The sequence below is a fragment of the Lutra lutra genome, chromosome 2 (genome assembly GCF_902655055.1).
Source record: "Lutra lutra chromosome 2, mLutLut1.2, whole genome shotgun sequence".
In the NCBI taxonomy this organism is placed as follows: domain Eukaryota; kingdom Metazoa; phylum Chordata; class Mammalia; order Carnivora; family Mustelidae; genus Lutra; species Lutra lutra.
In genome coordinates, this window is record NC_062279.1 from 188,040,309 (window position 1) to 188,063,176 (window position 22,868).

Sequence of the window (22,868 nt, forward strand, 5' to 3'; positions counted from 1 at the left end):
GTCATAGTCACTGGAGCAGGGATGGACTGTGCTGGGAAGTGTATACTGGCGATTAAGTATTTTGCCTTTGAAGTGACACATATCACTTCTGCTTACCTGGGCATGGAGGTATAATCTTTCTATGTGCCCAGAGAGAGGAAAACCGGATATGGGTGACACTTAAGGATTTCTACCTCATATGGTTTTTCTTTTATCAGGGATTGCTGAAGTTTGTTTCTTTAACCTGAAATAGACTTAGCCAAACCAGTCAAGCCCCGTGGCCTTCTTCCACTGAATGTATTACAGCTGTTACTATCAAATGAAAGAAATGGGTGGCTTAGTTGGTTGAGTGTCTGACTCTTGATTTCACCTGAAGTCATGATCTCAGGGTCTTAGAATTGAGCGCCGTATTGGATTTTGCACTCTGTGTAGCATCTGTTTCTCCCTTTTCCTCCCTGCCCCCCCACTTGCTGTCTCTCTCTTTCTCAAATAATTAAATAGAATCTTTAAACAATTTTAAAAAATATAATGACAGAGACATCTCCTTTTTAGAACAATTATGTTGGGTCCCCAGTTTTCACTGATATCAGGTTGTGGTAGTCTCAGCATGATCCCAGAACAACCCAAGAAGTTCAGTGAGTTCAGTTGGGGAAGGAAATTGGCCTGGTAGTTTTGATAGTGTGTAGAAAAAGTAACTGGTAGATTGTCTGTGATACTCATTTTACAGTACATCATGAGAAATTCTTTTGCAATTTTGGAAAGTCTAGAAAATAGTAGAAGTAAGAAAGACTGAGGGTCTTAGATTGGACTCTCACTGGTTATGACCTGGTATTTAGTTTCAAATTGCAGCTTCTTACAAATATGATTTTCACCCCCTCGCATGTTGATCTTACACCAGATGGTAAATTTGGCTTAACAAATTGTTGGTCACTAAACAAGAATGTGTTTGCCCTACCTAAAAGCGAATTCCCTCTTGATAGCCTTTGTCCAAAACACAGTGATGGGGTTTTAAATCTGGTGCTTATCTTTGTAAGTATATATATAAAATATATATTTTATATATATCACTGGAGTAACTTGTAAAATTCAAATTCTAGGTCTCTACCCCCCAAAATTTTGAGTCAGTGTTGTAGAGCCTAAGAAATCATATTGTAAACAAGAATCTCTGTTGATTTTGATGTTTGCTAACCTACAGACCTCATTTTGAGAAACACTGAACTGAGTAAAAGAACACGGATTGGCTGGGAAATGGTCAGAATCTTGTTGTGAATTCTGAGCGGCCCTTAGAAATATCTGTATTGTCATGTAATTTGTTCAATATCCTATACAAAGGGCTTGGAAAACAGTCTGCATAGTAAGAACACAATGGACTTTCCAAGATTTGACTGCTAGAGACTGCTGTAAATTTTCTAAATAATCTGTACAACAGTTTTAGGCATTTCTTCTAGTTAATATTGAGGGCTTTCCACCCATTTCATTTACTGGTGCCCTTTAGGATTGTAGAAAAGAACAGTTGGCCCTCGATGAGGACAATGGAAAGCAAGTTGAATGAATCCCAAAATGGCATATTTTACTTGAAAAACATGCATTATGCTTTTTTCCAAGTAAACTGCACAGAAAAATGTAAATGAAGCATAAAGCTCTTATGAATTAGGCCCTAAGCGTTTTTCTTTTTAGCATATAAACTGCCACTAAGGATGTGATAGGAATGCATTTTCTACTATTTTTCAAACTGTAATTACGTTTCCCTAGTAAAACTCAAATACTTGATATGGTCCTGTTGCAACTGTACCAGACAGGTAATAATTGGAAAATTTAATGCAGAGTTTTATCTCTTAAATGCTAAAAGGTAGGGCTACTCACAGCATACAGAAGAACTGGCATTAAATATAAAAAGTGTGAACCTGGTGTTTCTCTATGATGTTAATTTTGCATTTGGAAGTGTGTTCCAAAGCTGTAGCTCCCTTTTAAATATATAAGAATGAAAGACAATTCCTCTCCTAACCTTCACCTAAAAGAGCCTATAATCTCCATCTACCATTCAGTAGTTCCATTTTTTTCACATTTACTGTATTTTAGGTTGGAATGTGATGCATTTAAGTCTCAGAGCAGTAAATTAACTTATTTAAGTAGCAGTGGAATAAAAGGAAGCAAAAAGGAGGGAAAATCTCTAGAGAGTACTATTCAATTGTATATCTAAAAACCATCAGAAAAGGGCACACAATAAAACTCATATAGAGAATTAAAAAGATTTGAGCAATGCTCTTCCTATCCCTCATCACAGTAGACTTTGTTAGCCAACATTTTTTTTTATTACTGTCTTTTTTATTCAGCAATTCTAAGACCTACACTACATTAAAGTTGTGTGAGCCTATACAGATAATGAAAGGCTCCTTACACCCTCTATGTGAATTGATAATACTTTTTTTGCAGACAGTGCAAGTTAAATAGTTTCCACATGGGCACATCATATGCAATTTCTATGGAAGAACCATAGAATCGCGGCTTTAGGACAAAGCCCATCATTGTCTGGAATATGATCTTACATTATCTGGAATATGTTGCTTGTAAGATCTAAGCATCTTACAAGAGCAAAATCTCTGAAATAATTTCTGTTACAATTTCTCATGAAATCTTTATCTTGACTTTGCATTTTCAGCTGGGAAAACTTTGATGCTGTGTAGTGCATATGAAACCAAATTCCGTGGCCCTCTGACATTTGTTCATCAGTACTTGAATTTTTTATGGGTTTCATCCAGACCTGATGCATGTTGCTTTTGTGTCTATCAAAAGAAATATCAATTTATTTTATTCACATTCTACCTTTCATGTCTCATTACTGTGCACATTCAATTACAAGGGACTTGTTGCAGAAAAACTTTGTAACCCTGAATTAAAGTTAGAATTCCTCAAAGCACTTACCACCTTTGGATGCATAAAAAAATAGTATAACTAAAAACAGTATAATTTTAATCCTTAAATTAGAGGTTGCATTTAGTGTTCTCCAGTAAATCAGATTGGAAACCATCTTACACAGTAGAAACATGGAACTTTTGACATCTGAGGAGAGCAAAAGCATAAGGATCAATAGCTCAGATTTTAGACTCTGACAGACTTCAAGTCTCTGTTCTCATATTTACCAGCAGTCTTGACCTTGGGCTTGTGCTCTGTGAACTCTCATTTTCCTCATGTGTAAAATGGGTAAGATAGTAGTTATAATATTTAAGATGGGCTACCTGCTGCATCAGACTTCTGAATGTATAATGGTTCAGACACAATATAAATTTGATTTTCATTCACTGACGATACTTGGTAGTAATAGAGGTGCCTCTTCTAAAGTTAGTCATTTGGAAACCCAGGCTGTTAGAAGATCTACTGTTTTCAATATGTAGCTTCCAAGGTTGCTGTAAAGCAGTATTTCATAAATTTTTTTTCATTTTTCCCCCGAAGGAGAAAAATTAAATTAATTAAACCTAATTAATTATAATTAATTTAACTTAAATTCTCCCTAATGAGATTGATTGAATACCAAGAAAAAAGATTTTATCAGGCAGAGTTGAGCTTTAAAGAGCCCTTATTCCCCTATGCAACTATTTTCACTTCTTGGGAGCAATATTGCTTTCATTGAGAATGCGTGAGTTAGAAGTTACCTCCATTCCAGCATGCTAGAAGGTGACAGGAGAATGTAGGAATAAACCTGAGAGTTATTTATGGGCCAGACCTGGAAGTATAAATCACTTCCATTAAATCCCATTGGCTACAATGTGGTCATATGGTCACTCCTTACCACAGGGGAGACTGGGAAATGTAATGTAGCTCTGTGTCCAGCAAAAAGAGAAGACACATATTTTGGTGAATAGCTGATGATTTTTTCTACTATTTTACTTGCTTTGTATGAATTGTTCCAAGTATTTAATTAACACTTAATAGGGATAAAGTATTTATTTAATGTCATGCCTAGTCCATTGTAAGCATTTAAGGTTTTTTGGGAATCTGTTTAGAAAAAAGGAAAAGTTAAGAAATAAATTATTTCTTGATCATTTAATCTATCAGAGAATGAAAGAAATGTTAGGGTTGGAAGCTATCTTAGAAACCACATAGACTAACCTCCCATTGATGGATTTTTGCTTGAATGCTTAAAGTAAAAAGGAGGCAACACTTTTTTTTTTTTTTACTATATCTTTAGTTACCTGAAAATTTTTACTCCAGACAAAATTCTGTATACCCAGACCTCCAACAGTCCCAACCAACTCATTAGTATTTGCTTTGCCCTCGTAAATTTTTACTCATTAATTCATTCAACAGAAGTTTTTTGAATGTCTAATATATATCTGATAGCATGCGAGGCTCTGGGGATTCAAAATCAAATATGTGCTCTTTGCTTTTAAAGTTTTCTGCCCTTCAAAACTCAGGGACTTTTGTCTTGGCCATTATTGTGCCTCCAGCCCCAACATAGTGCAGGTACTTAGCAAGTTACAAAATATGTGGGTGTGATAGTAGAGACAGAAAAGGAAAACAGGCAATGTAAGCATAATGGAATGAATGATACCAAGGAGGCAATGACTGGGCTCTGAGGGAGCAAGCCGGGAAGGGCACCTAATCCAGCTGGGAAGGAAGTTAAGAGGAAGTAACATCGGAGTTGAGTATTAAATGAAGGATATGTGATTTTGCCATGTTAAAGAATGGAGGAGGGGGATTTCTAGAAGAGGAAATAACACACTTGAGGCCTAGTTAGATGTGAGAGGACTTTTTATAGTATGGTGTAATAGGTTGAATAGTGTCCATCAAAAACTCATGCCCACCAGGAACCTAGGAATGTATACTTATTTGGAAATAGGATCTGGGGAGCTTGGGTGGGTTGGTTAAGCCTCTGGATCTTGGTTTCAGCTCAGGTCATGATCACATGGGTCATGAGATTGAGCCCAGTGTCAGTCTCCACTCTCAGTGGGGTATCTGCTTGAAGATTCTCTCCATCTGCACCCCCCCCCGACTCGTGCTCTTGTGTGCACTCTCTCTCTAAAAAGAAAAAAAGGAAATGGGGTCTTTGCAGATGAAATTAATGAAGTCGAAATGGATTCATGTAGTATTAGGGAGCCCTAAATGCACTGACAGCTGTATCTTATAAGAAGGCCATGTGAAGATACACAGAAACACAGGGACGATGGCCATGTGGAGATGGAGGCAGAGACCAGAGTTATGGTACCATGAGCTGAGGAACTCTAAGGATTGATGGGAACACAGAAATTAAAAGAGGCAAGGAGGAATCTTTCCTAGAGCCTTTGGAAGAAGCATGGCCCTGTTGACACCTTGATTTTGGCCTCCAGAACTGTGAGAGAATGAATTTCTGGTTTAAGCAGACCAGCTTGTGACAATTTATTATGGCAGCCCTAGAAAACGAATGCAGGTGGTCTTATTAAAGTACAGTCAGTGGAGTGTTAGAATGAGGGAGTTAGCAATCAGTAAGACTGTCCTGTGAGACTCCGAAAGGCTTCGTTGATATAAGTACAATAGGAACTTCTGAAAACAGATTTACTAGATGACCTGGTACTGCTACCCTCCATGCCCCACTGTACAGATGTGTGCCTGGACAGCTCTGGTTAGTAGGCTACTGTGTAGTTTGCCCATAACCTTCTGCTCTCAGGAGCTGAGCTATATGTTTACCAGGAACCAGTTTTTCATTCCCAAATCCATCCTAAATTTTTGTCCATTGTACTTGAAATTGTGCGATATTATTATAAGCTGTTTTATATATGTTATAGATCAATTATGAGTGTGAAAGAAGAGTTGTTTCTTTGAAAAATAATATCTTTTTGAAAGATGGGAGTATAATTAAAATATAAAAATCAACAAGACATACAGTTAGATTGCTTTTCAAGTGTCAATGTTTTGCATGCTAAAGGAGATATTTTGGGAGTGGTTTAAATAAAAATAACTTGGAGGGAATTCAGACAGTGACTGCTAGATGGACGCATGAATGCACACTTGAATGTTTGAAGTTTAAGTAAAATATTTAAGGCATGTATTTTTTAAAATGGTTTTCTACTTGAACCAATTTTTACACTTAATTTTCTTGATTGTATTAGACAAGAAAGTTTCTGTTTTACATTGGTAGAGTGGCTTGGGTAGGACTGTTACTGGGTGCTGGCTTCTGGGTTAATAGGAGCTTTCTTTCAATTGTAATGAGTGGAGCAAACTTCCTTCTCACCTGGCAGGTGGCTATTTTAGGAACTGAGATTTGGGTTCCCAGTGTCTTGCATTCTGATGTGGGCACTGACGTTCCCTTTATGAACAGTATCGTCGATGGTAACTTATTTCTGAGGCTCGGGAATCTACTTAACCTAAGTCACAGACGCCATTACTGCTGGACCCAGAAATGGAAACAAGTTCTTCTTTTAATCTACATCGTGTTCTTTCTAACGTGCCTCACCAACACAAAGGGAATGTTATTTCAGTCACTTTTTAATGGGAACAGTACTTTATTTTTATTTCTTGTTTCTCCTCTTTTTCTCCCTCCTTTTACTTCTTGTGAATATATATTTCAGGTTCTAATCCCTAGTTTATGTATCTTTTAGGTTGCTACCCATTTGCAAATTAGAATAGTCTTGCATGTTTATATACTTTTAAGCATATATGAGTTTCAAATTATATGTTTTTGTTTGAATAAACAAAATGTTTGAATAAACATTTGTATTTAAGTTCCCTGAGCATAAATCAATTGATTATTGGGCATGCAGCCTAGAAATAGGAAATAGGTCAAATGGTATGGGACTTTAGCCAGCATTTGAACTTTTGTACTGAATTTATCAATGCATAATTACAAAGCTATTACTCACTGAGGAAACATTATTTAAATGTCTGATATTTGCCTGGCATTCTGCTAAGTGCAGGGGTATGATAAGCACAGAGAGGATACCATCAGGTTCTGGAGATTCTATATTGCCATGATCTCTGTCTTCTGAGATCAAAACTAAGATTGCCAGGGACAGTAGCTGTAAAGCCTTAAAACCCTGTCAAAATATTTAGTAACTCACAAATGCTAACAGGAGGAGAGAGAGTGCTAAAGTTTAGGTTTCAAAATTTAAGAAGGTACTTTCCATGTTAAAAATCACAAGTTAAACTATTCAGGAGCATATACTGCACTTGGCATCATATTCTCTTTGAGTTAGTGTGGTGTGTTGTAAAGAAAAATGTGCAAAGAAGACACAGTTTTCAGTCTTGGCTCTCCAGTAAGAGGCTCTGTGACCTTGGGCAATTCCCTTTGATTCTTGGTCCCCATTTACTCCTTGGTACTGATTGGATGAGGAGTTATCTACAGTCTCTTCCTGTTGTAAAATTCTCATTTATTGTAGAGTTTCAAGGCTATTTGAAGGACCCAGGGCATCCTTTGTAGAATTTTTGAACTACTTCATTACCTCATCACATAGCATGATACTTGAAAGTACAGTTTTTGTCACAGAGGCATTAAATGATTCAGTCTACCTTCTTTCTGCCCATTACTGCTCCTTTTGGCAGGAGGAGTTAGGAAGAGGCCAGTATCTGCTTGCTGATTTGAAGAATAGTTGAAGGAATCAGGAATGTTTAGCCTGGACTAGCATGACCACAGGAGAAATAGAAACCGTTGTGGAGTATTAGAATGAGTATCATCAAATGTTGACACTCACTATACAAAGAGGAATGAGACGTGCTTTTCATCCTCAAGAAACTCACTTGGTAGAAGCTATAGATACATGAAAAACATGTGGTGAGTCCTAATGTCATGTAGGAAGGGTTGAGTATTAGAGGACTCTTTAGAGGACTTTGGTAGAGATAAAATTGAAATAGGAAGGGAAGAGTATATTTTATGTTTCCCTAGAGAGCAGAACAATAATATGTGGGTAAAAGTTACAGAAGACAAATTTGGCTCAATATTAGGAAGGGCTTTCTAATAAATAGAGCAATCCACCATTGGATGGTGTACCATGAGAAGGAGAGAAAGACTCTAGTTGTTTTGCACTAATCAAAAAGATTCTGGATACATCTATTGAACACCTGCAGCAGGTTGGGGATTGGATTAGGTAATCTCTAATTTGCCTTTAGCCACTCAGACTTTGTGAGACACCTCTTAGTTTACCAAACAGCTTTCTTTCATTGGAGTCATCTTGTAGAAAGCCACAGGGCAGATTTCATGTTATCAAATGAAAGCAACAACAATAGAAAAATGAGACTGTTGTAATGAAAAGGAGAACCTTAGTTGCATCACCATTACTCTCTTTATTAAAGAGCTCTGATTATCTATAGATAGAATTAATGATCCTAAACCGGGATAGTGGATGCAGAGAAAAACCCAAGAAAGTCTTATTCCTTAGCGAGTAGTGGACTCTGTGACTTTTGAAATGAAGGATGTTGGAATGCAGCTTGCAAAGAAGGTGACTGTGATAGGATTTACTCCAAAGTACTAAGCTAAGATTTCCTTTGAGCCTGTCGCCTTTAAACTGCATGACTCATGGGCAAATTCACAAAACAAAACTGTGACCACTGTGGATTATGCTGCCATTGCTGGTAACATGCTGGCAGTGATTGTAAGAAGACTTGCCAAGCACACATTGACCCTCTGAGTCACATTGGTTCCTATGGAGATTAACACCATCAACAGTGAGAACAACAGCCCAGAAGTGCGATTGGTGTTAGACAGGGAGGAGAAAAATGGCAGTATGATCCTCTAGAAATGCAGCAATTGGAATGAAAAAGGAGCATGGGGTGGCACAGCTCAGGAGAGAAAATGACCTATAATGGCATAGCAACCTACTTCTCTAGCTCTTCCAGCAAATAGCTGGGGGAAAAGTGTGGTTCCTGGCAGATAGGCTCAAATCTACTTTTATTTGTCTGGCATTTCCAGCAAGTTCTCATCTCATCCCAGATAGCTTATCTCTTCAAGGGAGTCTGTTCAAGTGGTCCTGATGCTGGAACTGCAAGTCTGATGAACATGTTGGGGTTTAGGAGTGGGAAGGACACTAATTACTTAAATATGACTTGGAAGGTTTTGATTTTCTCTCTGAATAAAAAGATTTTTATGTCTATTAAAGAAAACCCTGACTTGAATTTCATCATTTAAGATGTCTCATGTTTTTTCATAGAGCAATTCGGTGTCTGAGTTAAGAGCCCGTTCTTGCCTTGGATGTTGGGGGAAGAGTCTGTGCTGTGCCCACCTCCCACTTCCCTTGTCCCTTGCAACCAGTCTGCCTGGAAACTACCCCAAGCAGTTTTGTGGACAGACTTGTTCTGATGCCTGAGTCTCCAGCCCCTCTCCCATAAAGACAGGAAAAATCTGGAGACATACGCATTTTCCAAATTCAGGATATGTGAATCATGCCCAGCTTGGATGAATTCGGGGTATGTAAGGTGAGCTGTACTTTTTCTTGTCTTTCTTATATCAGCAGTTGTGGAAAATGCCTATTAGTTGCTGAATGATCAAACAGATGTAAGAAGAATAGCCGGTCCCGAGCAAAATCAGATTATATTGCATCAAAAGTAACCAAGCTGAAATGACAACATGTCATTCCTGGAAAAGAAAGAAGATAATGGCTTTCAGAGCAATGACAAAGCATTTTTGGAGAAAATTAGTGTTAATGAGATAGTTGGATGGAAAACATGCCATCATTCTTCCAAAAGTGAGTTGTTGATGACTGTTCCATCTAGTGGGAGATGTGATTGGTTTAGCGGGAAATGCCCTGCGCTCTGCATGGCCATAGATCAGGTGCACCATTGACTATTCATGGAGCCTTAGCAAGTCTCCCAAGTTCACTGGCCTCAGTTTCCTTGTCTGTAAAATAAGGGTTTGTACACACATAATCTCAAGACACGGAACACGGTGCCAGGCACAGGGTAAACACTCAATCAATGATAGTGATGATGATGAGGAGGGTGATGGTTTTGATAATGGCAGGACTGATGTTAGTGATGATGGTGATGATATAATGATCCTATATCAAGGGATCTCACCCCTTAATTTCAAACTCCATGCTTCTGAAAAGGGAATTTCATTATAAATGTGATTTTCAAGAAATAGTTTTTTTGTAATGGTTCTGCCTCATAGGGAGCTCAGGAAGCTCTGTTTTCCTGCTTGGGTAAGAAACTTGAAAACAGAGTCTTATGCTCTAGGACCATGATTTTCAAAGTCCTATATCCCCTGACTTTGCTTAATGACAAGCAGTCTCACTGTGCTACACTGTGGGAGTAAGAGAAGCAGCCGAACCTAGTGCTTAAGAGCTCAAGATCACAGTTGTCTTCCTGCTCTGCCACCTACCAGCTGTGTGATTGGGAAAGTTGTGAGCCTGTCTGTGTTTCAGTTTCCTCACCTGTAAAACAGGATGATGATAGGCATACCTCATAGGGTAGTTGCGGGGATGACATATATTAATACACATAAAGTACCTAGACCAGTACCTATCTTGCACAGAGTACCCGCTCATTAACTATCAGATATTATTAGTATATTTCTTTCTGAAAAACTAAGGGTTTAGAGAGGTGTCATATTCTAATCCTTTTCACTTTTAAATACATTTTTATGAAACTTACTAGAGTATATCTTTAACTGATGGTACTTTTAGAGTTATCAACTCAGCTTTGGGGGTTAGCGCTTAAGTCTTCCTTGAAAAAGCAAATGTGTGTGCTTGTGTGTCTGTGTCTGTGTTATCTGCGTGTCTGTCTCTGGAAAAAAAAAGTCTCTGCAGATGGGCGCTGATGCCATGTGTCTTCCCACAAGATGGCGCAGCACTCCTGTCATTCCAGTGCTCGGCTACCCTGAGGGAGGCGGGGAATTTTGATCAGCATCCAAAGAATCACCTCATATCTCCCTGCAGAGAGCACATGTTCCGTCAGGTACCTGCCGCTAGTTCTTGCTTGTGATTTCAAAGGATCTACGTAAAATCTAAAGCTGCTTTAGTTTTGAATTTTTTGCCAGTATTTTATTCCAGTCTAGATTTGACCTTTCAAGGACATATTTTGTCCATTGCTCCTTATATCTGAAGGAGGAAGGCAGTAGAGTGAGAAATGGGATGGAGTCTGTCTCCTGTCTCTCTAGATTGACTATCTTATGGAAAGCAGACAATAAACAAATGGACACGATAGAAAACAAGGGTTTGTTTAGCTACTGGAGGTAGACTTCTTCCAAACAAAATTTTGGAATTTTGTCTTTGGCATCCCCTGTGCCTGCCTTCTGTGTCTCAGCCTCTTCTCTGTGACCTTTAGGCACTAGCCGGGTCATTGCTGCCCTGACCTCCATGTTCATGCCTCATTCTCTCCCACCTTTCTCTGCTCCTTACTGTTCCCTCATCAACCTTCATTCTTTTGAGCGTCAGCCCCTTAGGGCCCTTCTCAGTTACTGAAACCAGTCTGTTGAAGGAATCCAGACTCTTAATAAATTATTGTTCAGAAATATCGCCCTGACAGGAAAAACATGTAATTTTTATTCAAAGTACTAATAATCCCAGAAATGGAGAGAGGAGGCTCTCTCATCTGTTAACTTTCTCTCATGGGCTATGAGATGATTTTTATAAAAAACTTTGTATTTGAGAAAAATCACTTACAGAAATAATGAGCTTAAGTGAAAGTTGCTGAGAGAGTAAAGATCTTAAAGCATCTCATCACAAGAAAAAGAAATTTGTACGTAGGTGATGTGGTGGATGGTAACTACACTTATTGTGGTGATCATTTCACAGTATATGCATGTATTGAATCATTTGTTGTAATAATGGGGGGAATAACACTGATGAGCTGAGTTAAGGTGATCATATACATATATCATATATTTATAATTTGTGTGTGGATGGCTACACATTCACAGAACTAATACAGTTTTCTCTGCCACATCTCTCTCACAGAAGTCCAGCTCATAGACAGCAGGAGCCTTCTCAGAGTGTGTCAAATTGCCCCTGAGATGGGGAGACTTAGATGGCACTAATGGAAATCAAATGGCCAAGCTCAGATTTCTGGTAAGAGCTGGTCTTGGCTCCTTCCTTACAGAAAGACCTAGCTGGCATTGCTCACTCCCTTCTTTTCCTGTGCCATCTGAAATCTGTGCCCTGAGCCTGCTGGCAGCTTTCTAAATCTCTTTATTCCAAATTTGGCACAACCTTCCTTCATCTGCGACTTTGGAGTCTTCTGTTGTATTACCCCATGGTTCAGGCTGGAGATGGGAACTGTTTCATTAACTTACCAGTACCCATAACAAAGAACCTTTTTTTACCCTAAGAATCTGAATGGTACACTTCCTACAGATAGAAATTGTTAATTTATCATTTGGAAGACTAATTTGAAGTCAATCAAGGTTGCCTTGTGTTGTCCTCTTATAGCAGAGTAAAGTGACTTTTATGTGTTAATTTTCACATTTGGATTTTTTTTCAAATTATTTTTATTAACACATAATGTATTATTTGCCCCAGGGGTACAGGTCTGTGAATCATCAGGCTTACGCATTTCACAGCATTCACCATAGCCCATACCCTCCCCAATGTCCATAATTGGATTCCTTTCTTTAAAAAGATTTTATTTATTTGAGAGAGAGAACATGAGGAGGGGCAGAGAGAGAGAGGGAGAAACAGACTCTGCGCTGAGCAGGGAGCCTGACATGGGCCTCCATCACAGGACTCTGGGATCATGACTGGAGCCAAAGGCAGATGCTTAACCAACTGAGCCACCCAGGCTCCCCCACATTCACATTCTTCCAAACTAGTTGCTCCAAACTGTCACGATGATCTGTTAGAAGTATCAGTTAGGTCATTTCATCCCTGGATTTAAAGTTCTTTACAGACTTCCCATCCTCTGTCCTAACATCTTTGACTCATTTACTTTATGTAGAGTACTAGTAACAGTTTATAATATTGTCACTTACTCATTAGTTTACTTGTTTATTTTATATCTTCCCACCTAGAATGGTGGCTCTGTGAACAGGAACCTTGTTGATCTCATTCTCCACAGTATCCTCATGAACTACCACAGGGTTGCAGATAGGAGACATTCAACAAATAATTGTGGAGCAAATACTGTTATTTAGCTGTCTGCCACTTCTCATGACCTAGGGCTCTTAAAGCCCATATCTGGAGAAAATCACCCAGTGACAACAATGGAAAGAAAAACGATCATTTATTTATTGAGCAACTGCTATGTCAGGCATTTCACGCACGTTAACTTTGTGTCTTAGATTGTACAAGGTTAATATTATTAATTCAAGTTTTATAGATATTGAAAGTGAGGTGAAATGATGTGCCCAAAGGCACATAGAGCTAGAGTGAAATCCATGTATATTTGTTTTCAGAGTCAATATTTACTATTACCAGCTTTGTCTTTATCACATAATCTTTGTATTATCCTGACCTTGAGGATGTTATTATTCTTTACAATACAGTAACACTTAGGTAAATATAGCATTTGTTTGCATATTTTCTGTCCTAACTATAGACATAGATATATTACGGAGAAATCTTTTTTTTTTTTAAATTAATAAACAACTATGGTGCTTTCAAATATTTTTCAAACTCTAAAATACCTTGTAGCAGCTAGACCAGTGGTAAAAACCCAGGATCTGGAGGGAAGGGCAATTCTTTGTGTAGCCTACTACTCTGGGTATGTCTCTGGCCTAGCCCCCACTTATCTGGGTTGTGGAAATAGAGAAGGCTGAATGTAAAAAATCTAAAAAGGTGTTTTCTTAGGAAATGGGAGTCATCAAGGCACAACCATTCCTGTTTTGCTATTTTTCTGAGAGAGTTCAATAACCCCAAATGGAGGGAGACATTCCTACAACATTCCCCTACTAGAATTCAACAATGCAATAATGCAAGGGGACAGCATCGCCAGTTGGTGGGCAACTGGTGCCCAGAGGGACATGCCAAGGGAGCCTGCCAGTGGCGGTGGTGCCTGGTGTGTATATTGGCGCATAGTAGATAGGACACAGCTCAGCAAAGGGTCAGTGCTGGGAAGATGTAGAAGCAGTCAGCAGAATGGGCAGTCATTCCTTAGTGATCTATGCCAAGCAGAAGGGGCAGTGCTATCTGGCAGATACCAAGTGGTATCTGACCAATGGGTTTTGTGCACCAGCCCTGTGTGACACTGTTGGAGATGCAGAGATATACGGAGGGATTTTGTAGAAGCTGTGTTCTGTATTGACTGGTGGTGGACTGATGATTATTTTTAATTTTTTTATTTTTTTCAGCATAACAGTATTCATTATTTTTGCACCACACCCAGTGCTCCATGCAATCCGTGCCCTCTACAATGCCCACCACCTGGTGCCCCCAACCTCCCACCCCCCACCCCTTCAAAATTCTCAGATCGTTTTTCAGAGTCCATAGTCTCTCATGGTTCACCTCCCCTTCCAATTTCCCTCAACTCCCTTCTCCTCAACATCTCCCCTTGTCCTCCATGCTATTTGTTATGCTCCACAAATAAGTGAAACCATATGATAATTGACTCTCTCTGCTTGACTTATTTCACTCAGCATAATCTCTTCCAGTCCCTGGACTGATGATTATTGAGGATGTGTTACAGTTTGCACTCAGAGGCTATTCTAGGGCATGAAGAAATCTCTTATAGGACAGCTGAGAAGAATGCATGAGACTACATGTTGACATATCTGTTCCGTGCCCGGCATTTAGTAGGTGATCAACATGGTTAATCTGGGAAGGAATTCCCTACTCTTACCGTATCCTTTTAGAAATACAGACTGCCATTAGCATTGTGTTACTGCAGTATTCCTATCTAAAAGGTGCTTTTCAGGAAGAATGTAATGATATGAATATTCCATTAAGAACATTAAAATAGAAGTCTACTTGGATATTTTCTGCATTGGGGTAATCTCTGGTAATACCAATGCTGAATGTACCAGAGACTGCTCTGAGTTGTTTATGTTCCACCCTATTCGGTGTATAGTTTTACTATCACCGTATTATCAGTGAGGATTGGAGATGCCAGGAGGTTGGGTAACTTGCCCAAGTTTAAAGGGTATAGAGATGTGGGATAAATTTGTAGGCAAATAGTTTCAAACTCATAGATTTCTCTTCGTGCAGGGAGATATGTCTCTAAGACTTTAGTACCTAAAAACATGACTTTTCTGGGCAACAGGTATTGATTTATTTTATGCAGAGTGTATCTCTTTAACAGATTAAGTAATCTTTTGTTTAGAATATTTAGAAGCTTAGAATTAGATTGGGGTTCCAATTTTCATAATTGTACGGTCCCATGATGTACGTTTCAGTGAGCTAATTATCCATCTGAGCTCATGTACTTTCTTTTATCTTTGCTGTGATTTTTTTTTTAAGATTTTATTTATTTATTTTGACAGACAGAGATCACAAGTAGGCAGAGAGGCAGGCAGAGAGAGAAGAAGGGAAGCAGGCTCCCTGCTGAGCAGAGAGCCTGATACGGGGCTCGATCCCAGGACCCTGGGATCATGACCTGAGCCGAAGGCAGAGGCTTTAACCCACTGAGCCACTCAGGCGCCCCTTTGCTGTGATTTCTTTCTATTATTTACCTTTTTATGTCCAATAGCACGCATTCCTACTGGTCGAGTCAACTATTTGGTTGTGAGTTAGAGTGGATGAGCATGGCATTATTCCCCCTTAAAGAGGCACTAGGCAGGCCCCCATGTGCTGTCCCTCTTTGCTGCGCAGAATGATCAAGTATACAACAACTTTGAAACCCAGTTCAATGTTTGATGTAAATGATTCCTGGCTATTTCAGAAGGAAGAACATTTTCCTGCTCTTTGTAGGGGAAGTGTTGCTGTTTCTGTGCCTGATTGATTGATTGTATGATGACAGTCCAGCTGTAAAGACCATCATCTTGACACGTTTAATATTATATTTGGTCTACTGAGGGCTGGCTTGATTTTGATAAACAGGTAGTTGAAAGGGAAAGTCCATCTCCCGAAAGGGCAGCTGTGAAAGTTTGTAGAAACAAGAAAACATTTGGTCTTAGTAGAATAAAGATCAAGAGAACTGTGCACAGTTTCCACAGCTCTGGTCTATTCCCTTTACCCGCCATGAGGTGCCCCATTGTAACATTTGCTTTGGTTGGGACTTGGTGTCTGTTTCTACTGCAGAGGAAGGAAAAATAAGGCGAGATGTTCCAGGAGATTTCCGTCTTGTTTAGTTTTTACAGCAATCCTACAATACAATCACATCTAATATTTTTATTTGTTATATATAGATAATACACATTAGAGAGGTTAGGGAACTTGCTCAAGGTTGCATAGATGGACTCTAGAAAAGAGGGGATTAGGGATGGGGTGGGTTTGACCCTAAACATCAACACTAAGCACCTATCAGTATGCAGTATGGTGTTCGCTTTACTAATAGCAGGAAAGTGTTGTTAACTGCAATACCTTAGCTTATTGAAGCCACTAATAAAGAAGAAAAATATTATAGTTCCAAGGAGGAGAAATCTGTCTGTAGTCTTATCTGTTGGTATAGTTTGTGGGCAAGAAGGCAACAAATCTCTTTGAATCCCAAACTGTTTGTCAGCCTCCCAAGGGTCTTTGAGGTAGCTTGTATATTGATTGACTTGAGTTGCACGTATGGTATTTTGAGATCAAAAGACAAGGTACCAACAGACCACACAGTGGCCATTCGTGCCTGTAGAGGACAGCCTATTCAGACAAAGAAAATCCTTATCTATTTCTTTTTGCAGAGGAAACGGCCTTCGATCTGTGCTGCCTTCTTATGGTTGGGTTAGGAATTCGTCAAGCTGGAGAAGTAGGATGGCTTTTTTTCTGATTTGGTATTAATAATTCAGGAGTTCTGGGCATTGTGTGTTTTAAAAATCCAAAGTAGGCAAAAAGTTTTGTTTTCTAAAGATGTAGCATATACCATTAGCCGTCTGAGAAAGCAGGGGGCTTAACTACTGTCATTGACCTTGGCCTCTCAGAATCCTTTGTGGCCACTGTGGAGAAGAGAGAACCAGCATCATCCATTCTGGATCAGAATCATCTCTGTTAGTCTTAGAGGGCACCTTGATGTTTCAGTGGTCCCAATTCACTGCATGGGGTGAGAAAACTTTTCTATGTCATGGGGACCAGGACTAGATAAACAATGCAAGCAGTGTGTTTACAGATATGCAAATAAGCATGCAAATTAGACTCCTGTTGGCTTCATTTAGAATGTAATTTAAAATTAATTAAAAATTAAGAGGTAAATTAGAAGCTAACATTCAACACCATATGGGAAAATATACATATTTATCAGACTGGCATATATGTATACTTGCATGGATGGGAGCTAATTGTGATGTGTGCAAAATTCCTTCTTTTGATATTGCATAAAATCAATGTGGGGAAACCCAATATGTTGCAATGATTATTTTTTACCACTCTATGAATTAAAATTCACTTTCAGGATTAAACAAGTACATTTCAAATGCATTAAATTCTTTGTAAACTTATTCTAAAGGACACTGAGTTTTACAAGTGGAAAGTAAAATGATAAATCAGGTACAGTTTACCTCCATATGCTATAAAATATTCGTGAAACTCATTTTTCTGAAATGGGGTCATTGAGCACATTCACCCTGGTGGGCCTTTTGCATATTGTTAATATGCGATCTATACTTGGAAAGTAATGATTTCCCTCTCTCAGCCACTCAGGAGTTCTGGGTGATTAATGAGTTAATGGCTGCATCCACACAAGGCCAAAACAACTCATCGAAAAGTGAAAAATTCAATCACTCCACTGACTGTTTTGTCTACAAAACAACCAAACAACCTCTGTGATTGATTTTCTTTTCGCTGAATTGATTGCTATTTTTTGGCAACTTCATTGAATTAACCAATTGTTTGAGTGTGGACTGGCTCCTTATGTGAATGTTGTAAAACACTTCAGTATCAACTTTTCTACCGTCCCTAAAAATACACATAAGCAAGGATTCATTTACAGGATCCGTGTAAGAAAATTAGAATTATTCTACACTTCAGCTATCTTGAACAAAATGTTTAGTTGTATCACAGTGTAGGTAGTTCTTTTTTTTTTTTTTAAAGATTTTATTTATTTATTTGACACCCAGAGATCACAAGTAGGCAGAGAGGCAGGCAGAGAGAGAGAGGAAGGGAAGCAGGCTCCTCGCCGAGCAGAGAGTGCGATGTGGGGCTCGATCCCAGGACCCTGGGATCATGACCTGAGCCAAAGGCAGAGGCTTTAACCCACTGAGCCACTCAGGCGCCCCTAGGTAGTTCTTTTAAGATAATGACAAGTAAGACAAAGGGCATCTTCTTTTTTTGACAAATTCACGGAGACAAACTTGAGGTCAGCCCCCAGAGTCCCCTTTCTGGGTTACAAGAGTTAACGTCAAGAGCAGTTGCAAAGTCTAAATGGGCCTCGCCCATGCCAGGAGAGTAAATGGTCCTGCAGCAGGTCTTTGGCTGATTTGAGAAGAGACACAGACGAATAGAGAGGGGAATGTTGAGATCAACTTCTGAGTCTGGAATTTGTATTGAGGTTGAGCCCAGTCTCAAAGTGGTATAAGAGAATCATCACTTTTGGAATAAGAAGAATTGTAAGAGAGGAATTTTAAAAGCAAGTTCTCGAATTGCTAGTAAGTGCTACAGTGCTGAGGGTAGAGGTGAAGGAGAAGAAGGGTGGTGATCAGATGAAGCCAGGTAGTGGTGAGGAAGCCCAGAGTGGGGAGAGTTCTGGTGGAACGTGTGATAGACAGAAGAGGAAAGGTCAGACGAGCATTTGACTCAAAAGCATTTTAAGAAAGTGTCCGTATAGCTCTGATGCTTCTCTTAGGACACTTGACAGCTTGTCACTAGACATTGTGGTTCTGTTGTGGCATGGTTCATTCATATTCAGTAGACGTGGCTGAGGTATTTGCTCACCATCAGCCTGCAGCAACAGCAAACTAAAACAAGGCAGGCATAATTTCTTCAAGGAAGAGCTGCTGCTTATCAGAGATTTGAATTGTGGGCCACAGGCTCCCAGGGGTCACAAAACACCATATTTTCGCAGGTTCACAAAATGGCTTATATATTGATAGGATGTGGAATCAAAATTAATAAAAGCGTGGTAGGCAGGGAAGGGAGTTAAAGATTAGGGGCTGGTTTAGCATTTCATTGTGCTTTTTGGTCCGAGAGAGTGGGAAGCAGTAGGACAAAAAAGAGAAAGAAGTAGATGTAGTCAGCTATGTATTCCCTCTTTTGTTTTGTTTTGTTTTGTTTTTGCTTTATTTTGGCCTGGGAGTAGGAAGGCATGTAGGACACCCAGTATGGATGATGGGCTTTTGTTTTGAGACTCTGGGAGGGGCCAACACCAACGTGGGGTAGCCATAATAAAGAGGGGAGAGGCTCTAGTTGGCATTCTTGAGGGTTTCTCGATTCCTGTTAATGAGGATGCTAAGTCAACAGCTAATAGGCCTGATGAGGCAGCTGCAGGACCCCTAAACCACCTCCCCTCCCCCTCCTCCCCCACCACCACAGGGAGAGAAGTCATAGGAGAGGAAGGCTGTTTGAAAGACGGAGCAATTTTATTCAGGAGAGACTGGGTATTCCCTAAAGCGGCTGTTTAAATAATTGGATCAAACTAAATTTAAACCAGGTTAGACATTTTGTTAATTTATTTTTCTCTAACCAGCAGGTAGAAGTTCGGAGGAAGACAGGATTATAGACAAAATAAAGGCACTACATTTTCTCTGATAAAAAAAGTCTTTTCACATTTTCATATCCTGTTGGTTTTCCAGGAAACATAGAAATGCTCTGTAAGAAATAATCTCAAAAATGATGTGATGGATTAAAGATGGGAAGATGTGTCCTGGAATGCCTAATGGCAACGTTAGTCTGTGTCTACATACACATATCAACTTGGCTGCTGAATATAGGATTTTTTTTTTTAAAGCAGTTGAATTCAGCAAGGCAATTATTTTATTGCTCAATAAGACTTAATATTTGGATTGATTGAATTTCTTTTGCTCTTTGAGATCTATGTCACAGTCTTACTATGAGAGTAAAAATCTTCCCACAGAAGCTTTCCATAGTTTTTAACAAGCCAGATTTAAGACATCATTTTATCTGGAAATATTTAAAGGGAATGTGATAGGGATAAGTACCGTACAACTCAACAAAAGTTGACTGTGCTTATCCTGCGGAGGGCACTCGAGAGGCATTGAGGGTAAGAAGGGGCAGCAGGGGAGGAGAAGGGCCACGAGGAAACAGAAAACAAAGAATAGTTTTGATTGAGGGCATTGGAAGGGCTTCTTAGAGAGATGGCCTCTGTACTGGGCCTTCAGGAAAGACTTGATTTCCATAGTTGGAGATTTTTCATGGGAGGGGAATTTGGGCTGAAGAAGTATGGATAAAGGAGCAAAAACTGAGAAATGCCCAGTGGGTTTCCTGCCAGCATGCCTGGTGTGCCGAGACCACTAGGTAGTGTCTAGTGGAGACAAAGGAATGGACAGAGAGGGGTGAAGGTGACATGGGATGGGGAGGGCAGTTAGGAGATGATGTCAGAAAGGAAGGCTGGAGCTGAGGAGAGGAGGGACTCAAATGCCTTTTGATTTAAAAGTACTTCTGTCCTAGGAGATTTAACAAGCCAGCACAGCCTACCTGCTCTGACACTGCCTTGATTTGGTAGAAGTCAGGGTCTGTGTGACTGCAGCGGAATTAAAAGCTTCAAAGCTTTTAATTTCAGATATTCCCTGTGACCTGCCATGTGGAATTGGAATCTTTGGGTCCGTGCCACTCGCGTGACTGGTGGGCTCCATTGGGTTAGATGGACTGGCTCTCTTGGATGTTGTCAGTTCTGTGGAGAACACACATGAGTCTCTACTCAGGGACCAGGAGCAGCAGCTGTTGGCCGGAAGATCAAAAAAAACATGGGAAGACTCAGTGAAAAGGAAATGGGGCTGATCATCGGAACTCCAGTTCCCATACTGGATGATGAAAAGAGGTGGCAGAATCTCAAAGATAACCCCAAGTCCTACTTTATCTCTGAGGCTTAAGAAAAACAACAAACTCTTGTGGGTATAAGATAAAAATCTCTCTGTAGAGTAGTATTTTTAGCTTGTTATTTGAGTGTAATACCTGTGTTGTTTAGTCTTACACAAATTCCTGATGTGATTAGTTTCATGGACTATTGCTAGGTTGGCATATTTCCCCTGGTCCCATCACTCCTGGGAATATCGAAAGCAGACGACAGGTACTCTTATTACAGAGTTATATTAATAAATTTAATTAACATAAAACAACATTAATCCAATGGCTGGCACCTGAGGCTGGAGAGCTTTCCTTTCTCTCACACAATCAAATTGCCAGTCTTATGAGTATCTGCCAGTTAGTGTTTTTTTTTTTTTTTCTTTTCTTTTTAGGCAGGTTTATTGAGGCACAATTTGCATAGAATAAAATCTCCCCTTATTAGGTGTATAGTTCTGTGAGTTTTAACAAATGTATGCAGTTGTGTAATTACTACAATCAGGATGGAGAGTATTTCCATCAGCCCAAAATTTCCTTGTGTCCCTTTACAGTCAGCCCCCTCCTCTCACATCAGCCCTGGCAAACACTGATTCCTGCTGCCATCGTTTTGCTTTTTCATAGTTTTGCCTTTTCTTTGATGCCTTTGAGTGTGGCCTCTTCCACTGAGCATAATCTGCTTTCCAGGTTCATCCACATTATTGAATGGGCCATTTTGTTCCTTTATTGCTGAGTAGTAGTTTTCCATGATTGGTGGATGTGCTAAAATTTGTTTATCCAGTTATCACTTAATGAGCATTTGGGTTATTTCTAATATCTGGTGGTTATGATGAAAATTACTCTAAAATATTCCCCCACAGATTTTTGTGTGGACACGTGCATGCATTTCTCCTGATGCTCTCATAGTGGTATTGCTGGGTCATCTGGGTAAGGGTGTGTTTATCTTTATAAGAATCCTCCAAACTCTTTTTGAAAGTGGTGGCACCCTTTTGACACTCTTCCCCCCAACAATGTATGAGAGTTCCAGTTGCTCCACATGCTATCAGCACTTTGTATTTTCATTTTTTAAAAAAATTGTTGTCGTTTTAATAGGTGCATGGTAGTATCACATTGTAGATTTAATTTGTGTTCCCCTATTGAGTGATGATGTTGAGCGTATTTTCATGTGCTTGTTTTCCACTTGTACTTTTTGTTTGGAGAAATGACACTGGCATTGGTGAAATAATAGGCATATTGATCAATGGAACAGCAGAGAGAGAGTCCAGAAAGCCCACACTTACATGGTCCATTGCTTTCTTACAAAGGTGCCCAGGTAATTCAACAGAGAAAGGATAGTTTTTTTCAACCAGTGGTACAGAGATAATTGGACATCAATATAAAAAAAAATGAACTCATACCAAATACCACATAAAAAATTAACTTAAAATTGTTCATAGACCTAAATGTAAACCAAAAACCATACAAATGCAAGCAGAAACCATAGGAAAATACTTTTGTGATGGTGTTTAACTGAATATTTATAGGAAATGAAAAGCATGGCTATAAAAGAAAAAACAATTCCTAAATTGGACTCCACAAACTTAAAAACTTCTGCTCTCCAAAAGAGCAGAAGTATTAAAAAAATATTTTTCAAAGTATTAAAAAATTAAAAGACAAGCCACAGACTGGGAAAAAATATTTGCAGATCACAGTCCAATAAAAGACTTATACTTGGAATATATGAGGAACTCTCACAACTCAAAAAGAAAAAAACCACCTGATGAAAAATGAGCAAAGATCTTGAATAGAGCATTCATTAACTGCTTTTGAAGGTCAACTGCCTGACACATTTCCTTTCCCCTATCTCAGTGTTGCTGCCAATAATCTTGAGCCTAACGCATCCATTCTGACCTACTCTTCGCTCTTCTGGGATCTGAAAGGTACACGTGTTATCTCTTCCCACCTCTGTGGTGTGCTGGTCTGGCCTCT